The 9142-nt window shown below is 36.2% G+C and overlaps 1 pseudogene; it reads left to right on the top strand.

Annotated features, from left to right (window-relative positions):
• On the top strand, positions 1-8786 carry LOC129872746 (nuclear pore complex protein NUP98B-like; annotated as a pseudogene).
• Positions 8787-9142: the final 356 nt, after the last annotated feature.

The raw sequence follows: 9142 nt of genomic DNA, 5'->3' as shown, positions 1-9142 counted from the left end.
ATGCCGCTCCAGGTAAGTAAATATTCATCCCTTATGCCTTTAATATTGTCATGTGTTTTTGGGTTTTCTCAATATAAGTAAATTTTCTTGATAACTGAATCTTGTGCTTCTCTGGAATCTTGCATGTTGGTTCCAGTTACTTGATAGATAGTTTATGTGGTCTCTCCATATCCATGATTCTTGAAAACAACGATTTTCTCTCCAAACACACTTTTTAATTTATCCACTTTCTTGTATTTTGCATATTCTTGATAACTGAATCTTGGCATGTTCCTCTCTTCTTCTTCTTTTTTTCTTGGTTCCGTGTTTATGCTTTCTTTGCGGGTCTTGCATATTGGTTCTAATTAGTTGATATATTGTTTATGTGGCTTAATAAGTTGTTCCCATGATTTCTCTGCCAAATGGATTAAGTACAGCTTTCTTTCTCGCCTGTGGTCCAGGTAAGGATTGGCATATAATATAGATGCTACACTTAATACTGCCAATTATATGAAAGAAGAGATATCCTACTTACTTTTCTAGAGCAGCGAGGCGGCTTTGGAATTGGAGCTAAATCTGCTCCTTGTGAAAGTAGCTGTACACATTGAGCTGTACTCTTCAAAAATCTTAAAAAGTAATAACTGCAATACCTCAGTGAGATTTCTTATGGTGAGTAGTGTTATTGCTTACTATTTCTGAAACTGATCTTGAGCCAGCTATTGATGCTTGTAGTTGTCTTTAATTAGTGATTAGAAAATCAATTCATTCTGCTTTCCTAACTGCAGGACCATTAGCCTTTAATGCAGCAACGAATGCTACATCTGGTCAAACACAAAACATATCTCCGATCTCGTCCACTTTACGGACATTTGGAAAGAAATATGACGTTATTAGTGTGGCCAATGAACCTCTGGTGTGGTCCAGGGATGTCAACGTCTCAGACTCCTCCATTCTTGGATATCCAAGAGCTCCTGCATTTGGTGTTCCAAGCAACTCACACTTTGGTGGCCCCGCAGGATTTGATTCCTATTCCTTTGGCCAACCAGCAGTATCCTGTTTTATTTTCATCGGAATTCATACATTTGCTCGCTATGCACTTTTCAAAATCGATTTTATGTACTGAATCTATGTTTAATTAATTGAACAATCAATCCATTTGTAGAAAGGAAGTAGAAGAGCATCATACATTGCAACTCCAGATATAGATAGCACAAGACCTGGTGGTGCAAACATTCAATCCATTTGTAGAATGTAGACTTATCAAGATAAAAGCCAGGACGAGTTGAGGTTTGAGGAATACCAGTTAGGTGATAAAGTTATCCTTTACTGTTCTCATATATTAACAACATACTTTCTAATTTCTCCACTTTTGTGCTTTCTTGATAATTGAATCTGGCCATGTTCCTCTCTTTTTTTTCTTTTTTGGTTCTTGTGTTTATGCTTCTTTGTGGGTCTCATACGATGGTTCTAGTTAGTTGATATATAGTTTATGCGGTTTTATTTATCCTTCTCGATATCCACGATATATACTTGAGAACATGAAGATCTGTTTTTATATATTGAGAACACTTTTTATTTCAGCAATTTTCCATGTTTATTATCTCGAAAATTCTTGGTATTACTTTCCTTTTCAATTTGTTTGTCTGTTTTTGACTTGTTGCGGAGTTTAAGAAAGTAAGGAATACTTTTGAATCTTGTGGTCTTGAACTAAAGATATGTATAATATACCGAAATGTCTTTTAATCTTTTGGTCTTAATCATGTCATGTGAAAGTTGGAATTTTAGAGTTGCCGAAACAGAAAAGAAACATTTTTTTTAAAAGAAAAGTAAGACAAACAAATTAAAATGGAAGAAGTACATATACTACCATAAATGACCAGGTGGACATATAGATAGTGTGCACTCGTATTACTCTGGAATACTAGTAGTATTCTTATTAAACTGCCCTTTGAAAAAAATTATCCTTAGACTTCTAACAATAAAAATTTTAAAGCTTGGTGCAATCTTTCGAAGTCCTAGTAACTTAATTAAAATTTTGACAACCTATTGTCACAGTATGTGGATTCAGATTTTGCTTCTTCAAATATGTTTTTGTACATATCTTCCTAATTAACTTGATTAAACGAATTCTTTGGCTCTATCCAAATACACTCAGAAGAAAGACCACTTAAGCTATTGCATGGGAATGATCTACAGACACTCTTTGAATATGTTATTCCCATAATTTCTCTGCCATTGGATTAAGTACAGCTTTCTTTCTCGCCTGTGGTCCACGTGAGGATTGACATATATAGATGCTACACTTAATACGCTGCCAATTTAATGTAAGGAGAGATCATATTTACTTTTCTAGAGCAGCGAGGCGGTTTTGGAATTGGTTGAAAAGCTAAATCTGCTCCTTGTGAAAGTAGCTATGCACATTGGGCTGTGTACTCTTCTCCATAAATGTCAGTAATAACTGCAATATCTCTGTGGGATTTCTTATGACAACTATTGATGCCTTGTAGTTGTCTTTAATTAGTGATTAGCAAATCAATTCAATCTGCTTTCCTAACTGCAGGGACATTAGCCTTTAATGCAGCAACGAATGCTACATCTGGTCAAACACAAAACATATCTCCTGGCTCATCCACTTTACAAACATTTGGAAAGAAATATGACGTTAACAGTGTGACCAATGAACCTCTGTTGTGGTCCAGGGACGCCAATGTCTCAGACTCCTCCGTATTTGGATTTCTAAAACCTACTTCATTTGGTGTTTCAAGCAACTACACTTTGGCACCCCAAGATTTGATTCCTATTCCTTTGGCCAACCAGCAGTATCCATGTCAGGGAGCAAAGGTTTACTTTACTGCCCATTTTTCTCATGTATTGTAGCAGATGATATAAGATTATATACCGTTCAATGTGCATTACTATATGCTCTACATTGATTTGAAATCCATGTTGATCTTTTGTTAAATATTAGTACTAAGTACTATTTATTCCTACTTTATATTCTTTGGATATCCTAAGTGTTTAATCTTTAGATCAAATTTGCAAACCAGGAAAAGAAAGTATAACACCTTTGCTCAAGAACTCTGGTTTTGTAAAGTCCGCATTTAGTATTAATCAGAAAGGAAGTAGAACAGCATTATACATTGCAACTCCAGACATATATTAAACAATACCCGATGGCAAAAATTCAATCTATTTGTGGAATGCAGACTTATAAAGATAAAAGCCAGGAGGAGTTGAGGTTTGAGGACTACCAGTTAGGTGATAACTGTATCTACCTCTACCTTGTATTTCATTAACTTCTTTTGTCCTTCATGGATGAATTTGCAGGTCAGAAATATGGTTCTTCATGCGGTATTTTTAGCACACAGGGATTTAGTGTCATCGACAACACACGGCCTTTCATATCACCAGTATTTAACCAAGCAACTGTTGATCAACCTTTTTATTCCCTTTTCCCAAGTATATTTGCAGTGGAAAGAGCAGGGGTTGACTCTCTATCAAATGAAAATTCTATAGCAACTGCATCTACCCCATTTACGAAGTCACAGCAGTCCATTTCCCATATATTTCCCCCCAATACATCATTGTTAAACTCTTGTGGCACTGGAAGTAAAGTGGAATCTACTGCCTCAGAAGTTTTTTTTCTCCGTGGATCCATTCAAGGCCGTTTGCACCTTTAAAATCAGATTCCAACTCTCCCACTACCTCTACCTTTCCTCCATTAAGGAATCCATGGTCTTTATCTTCCACATATCCTTAGTTAGCAAAACCATCCGTCCATGTTTTTGATCAAAAGAACTCTTTTTTTCCTACTCCTGTTTTAGCTATCGGAGGCGCTTCACAATCCACATTATGCTTGAATTGCCTAAAGCAGTCTCAGCCTACTCCACCAGGACTTTGTAATGTTTCAAGCACTCCACTTACTGCGATTCAAAATACTGTAAGTGTTTCTGAACGTATATGCAATTAGATCTCATTTATATGTCTCTGCCATTTGCTTTCTGTCATAAATAATATAAAAGGCACCTTGTGGTCTATAAATTCGGTGAAGCACTTCTATTGTGATGTTGTACATCTAAGTTGTTGCTGTTCTTGCAGCCTCCTTTCTTTGGTCCTCTGCAGCCAGAAATGACTTCTAAAGTTGGAGCAACACTTCCAACAACCAACACTTCTCACCCATCCACAAGTACTTAGTGCAATTTGTCTTGCTCTTTTTGAAGTTGATAGTATGTTGGATTGTAATCCTAACTAATCCTCCCGGCACCTGTTCTTTTAAGAAGGTGCTAGTTGTGCAGGAATTGGACAAGGAGTTTGTCAGCCAAGTATCAATGACCAACAGTGAGTATCAAACTTAACCATCTATTGTTTTACTTTACAGTGTGTTTTAATAAATACCTAATTTTGACTTCTAGACTTTCCTGACATTCTTTTTATTTCCATTGCCTTAGTTGTTACTCCACAGTCCCGTTTTTTCTTGTCTCTGTATTCCTTTTATTTGTACTTTCTCATGCAGCAGCAACACCTTAACATATTCTCAGGTCTTACATTCCAAGAATCATGGAAGTGAATCCATCACCACTGAAACACAACCTTCAATCCAAATCTCGGTTGAGCACCCAAATTTGGCAACATCCATCCAGTATGGAGTTTCTAGTTTACCTGTAAGCTTCACATTTTTGACCAACTAATTATAATTAATGTTGTTGTTGGATGTGTTCATTGGTCCCAAACCAAGTATCATACTCACTAGCAGTTACATGATGATGTTACTGGGATGTCTCATTACTATTGGTATAAATGTTATGCACCTTGAAAGACAGATTTATTTATTACCTTTATTGTGTTGTAATTACTGATGCTTTCCTGTCAATGTATAGATGTATACCTTTATTGTGTTGTAATTACTGATGCTTTCCTGTCAAGGTAGATGTAACTGCGTCTAGTTTCTGGGCTTTGGCTTTATATTTGTTCTGCATCTAGTAGGTTTATATAAATAAATTTCAGTATTGCTCCAATAAGATATAAACATCAGTATAGTTGTTCAAATTCCAAACAAACTCTTCAAAATATCAGGCATGATTATGTTTTTATAGCTTCACTGTGCATTACTGTATGCTCTACATTGATCTGAAATCCATGTTGATCTTTTGTTAAATATTATTAATAAGTACTATTTATTCCTACTTTATATTTTTGGATATCCTAAGTGTTTAATCTTTAGATCAAATTTGCAAACCAGGAAAAGAGAGTACAACACATTTGCTCAAGAGCTCTAGTTTTGTAAAGTCCGCATTTGGTATTAATCAGAAAGGAAGTACAACAGTGTATTACATTACAACTCCAGATATAGATAGCACAATACCTGATGGTGCAAAAATTCAATCTATTTGTGGAATGCAGACTTATAAAGATACAAGCCAGGATGAGTTGAGGTTTGAGGACTACCAGTTAGGTGATAAAGGTATCCTTAACTTGTTTTCTTATCTGCAGCTAACAAAGAAATCTACATTGTATTTCATTAACTTTCTTTATACTTCATGGATGAATTTGCAGGTTAGAAATGTAGTTCTTCATTTGGTATTTGCGGCACACAGGGATTTGTTGTCATCGACAACGCGCTGCCTTTCATATCACCAGTATTTAACCAAGCAACTATTGATCAACCTTTTTATTCCTTTTTCCCAAGTATATTTGCAGTGGAAAGAACAGGGGTTGACTCTCTATCAAATGAAAATTCTACAGCAACTGCATCTACCCTATTTTCGAAGTCATAGCAGTCCATTTCCCGTATATTCCCCCTCAATATATCATTGTTAAACTCTTGTGGCACTGGAATTAGAGTGGAATCTACTGCCTCAGATATTTCTTTTTCTCCGTAGATCCATTCAAGGCTGTCTGCACCTTTAAAACCAGCTTCCAGTTCTTCCACTACTTCCACCTCTTCTCCATTAAAAGAATCCATGGGCTTTATCAGCACCTGCCACTCTATCACTTACCCAATCTCCACTGTTTCCATGTTCAGTCTCACCTTTCCACATATCCTTTGTAAGCAAAACCATCAGGCCATGATTTTGATCAAAAGAACTCTTTTTCTCCCACTCCTGTTTTAACTACAGGAGGCGCTCTCCAATCCACATTATGCTTGAATTGCCTAAAGCAGTCACAGCCTACTCCACCAGGACTTACTAATGTTTCAAGCACTCCACTTGTTGCGAGTCAAAATAATGTAAGTTTTTCTGAACCTATATGCAATTTGTCTCATTTATATATCTCTGCCAATTGCTTTCCGTCATAAATAATGTAAAACCTACCTTGTGGTCTATAAAATTGGTGAAACACTTCTATTGTGGTGTAATGTTCTAAATTGTTGCTACTCTTGCAGCTTCTGTTCTTTGGTCCTCTGAAGCCAGAAATGACTCCTATAGTTGGAGCAATACTTCCAACAACCAATGCTTCTCACCCATCAACAGGTACTTAGTGAAGTATGTCTTGCTCTTTTTGAAGTTGATAGTATGTTGGATTGTAATCGATGTAACTAATCCTCCCGACACCTGTTTTTTCAAGAAGGTGCTAGTTGCTCAGAAATTGGACAAGGAATTGGTCAGCCAAGTATCAATAACCAACAGTGGTATCAAACTTAACAATCTACTGTTTTACTTTACTGCGTGTGTTATTAAATGCCTAATTTTGACTTCTAGACTTTCCTGACATTCCTTTTATTTTCGGCCTCAGTTATTATTCCACAGTCCCGTTTTAACCTGATCGTTTTATTCCTCTTTTTCTTGCCTCCGTGATCCTTTTATTTGTACTTTCTCATGCACCAGCAATACCTAAACATATTTTTAGGTATTACTTTCTGAGAATCAAGGAAGTGAATCCGTCACCAAGTATGCTCCTGCTGAAACACAACCTTCAGTCCAAATCTTGGTTGAGCACCCGAATTTGGCAACATCCTTCCAGTATGGAATTTCATAGTTTACCTGTAAGTTTCACATTTCTGAACAACTAATTATAATTAATGTTGCTGCTGGATGTGTTCATTGGTCTCAAATCAAGTATCATACTCACTAGCAGTTACAGGGTGTTACTGGGATGTCTCATTACTGTTGCTATAAATGTTATAGACCTTGAAAGACAGATTTATTTATTACCTTCATTGTGTTGTAATTACTGATGCTTTTCTGTCAAGGTAGATGTAACTGCGTCTAGTTATTGGCCTTTGGCTTTATATTTGTTCGGTTTTACTGCATCAAGTTGGTTCATATAAATTAATTCCAGTATTTCTCGAATAAGATATAAACATCAATATAGTTGTCCAAGTTTTAACTCTTCAAAGTATCAGGCATGATTATGTTTTTATAGCTTCACTATGATTTTTAAACTCATATTGTTTATGTTTAAGGTGAAAACAAAAGTTGTAGGCTATTATGAAAAATTCTCCTATTGTAGGTTGCAGGTTTCTACCTTTCTCCGGTCAGACAAAGAATCTTCGTTGATAATTCGACATTCATCTCTAAGTCAGCATAAGTTGTCGCCTCAGAAATACAAATCTACATGTGATAAATCAAAAGTGAGGAGTATAATTTTATGGGAGACTTGTTTAGTAGTTCGTGGCACTCTTTGGTTGATGGACCAAAAGGTAAGTTAAATAAGATAAACACGGATCATATAAGATTACAAGTACAGGTATCCTTTTGGTGAAAAAATACAAGACAAAATCCATATTTTTCTCTAATCCAAGTAAAACACTGAAAAATTTAACAGGACTATAATATTTGTTTATGTTGTTGGTACCCTTTTTCATGGATACAGAAAAAGCTTCTGGTGTGCTAAGGACAAAAGTCATCATCATTCCAAGGGAAAATCCAAGGGACTGGGTTCCTCCTACTGCTGAATTTCCACTGGGAGTTGATTCACCTATGGACAGTAAGCTTTCTTTTTTAATGAGCGTTCCTGTCGTTGATTGGTTAAGCTGAATTCTAATAGATGCATAAGTCAATCATCATAGTTACATGTAATGTTTTAGTGGATTACCTAATATCCAGTACCATTTTATGTCTGCTCCATCAAGATCCCATTTTCTTAAGCTCAAAGTCTGGAATCTCTAATAGTTCAAATTAAAACCAATTAACTTCACGGATTGGTGATTATTTACAAGACTTTGGACACTAGAAAAATTATCATTTGTGATCTATTTAAGTATATCCAAGGATATAAAAGTTGACTTGCTATTTTACAAGTTCCAAGAATTAAGAACTAAACTAACCAAGTTTGCTATTTAATTGCGTAATAATTCCCTTTCCTGTTTAAAATGTAGGGATGCATGACAGAGACAAAGTCGGCGATAAGCCCAAGTTAGAGCCTGAAGAGATGCATCTTGTTAATTGTGGCGATGATAAGGATATGGATGGCATAATGCCGAAGCTCCAACGTGTTTTTTTGGCCACGTGAAGGACTTTGTGGTAGGAAGACATGGGTAAGGAAGCATCAAGTTCTTGGGAGAAACCGATGTCCGAAAGCTTGATCTTGATTCTGCTGTCAATTTCAACTGTCGTGAGGTGATATTGTATGTGGATTAGAGCAAGGAACCTCCAGTTGGATAAGATGCAGAATTTGTTTCTTATGATCCAGTGGAAGGGCAGTGGAAATTTAGAGTATCACACTTCTAATTGCGAGTTCAAATTTTATTGGTTGATTTTGTGGCATAACCAAATGTTTGAATTGTAAAAATGTCCACCTAAGTGATATAGTTTTACAATTTTCTCACTTTGATGTTGTCCCACTAGTACTCCCACTCTTTTACGTACTTTGGTTCTCGTTGATCCAAGTTGTTAACATTGGATTTCTTTCAAAGTGTATTCATTTTGTGGATCTCTTGCAAAGTTTTCTTCTTGAGCTCGTGGTTGTGGTAAGTTATATCTCCAATTAATCTTTTCTTTATTGCACTTGTTTGTGCGTAAATAGTTATAATAAATGCATTCAGGTCCCAACTACAACAACAACAACAAGCCTAGTATAGTCCCACCATGTGGGTCTGAAGAGGGTAGAGTGTACGTAGACCTAACCTCCACCTTGAAAGGTAGGGCGGTTGTTTCTGAAAGACCCTCGGCTTAAGAGAGAAGAACAAGAGAGGAGAAACAAGGAAAATAAGACATAGGTCAGT

Source organism: Solanum dulcamara, chromosome 11, assembly GCF_947179165.1.
Source record: "Solanum dulcamara chromosome 11, daSolDulc1.2, whole genome shotgun sequence".
Lineage (NCBI taxonomy): Eukaryota > Viridiplantae > Streptophyta > Magnoliopsida > Solanales > Solanaceae > Solanum > Solanum dulcamara.
This window is presented reverse-complemented; position numbering and strand designations above follow the sequence as displayed.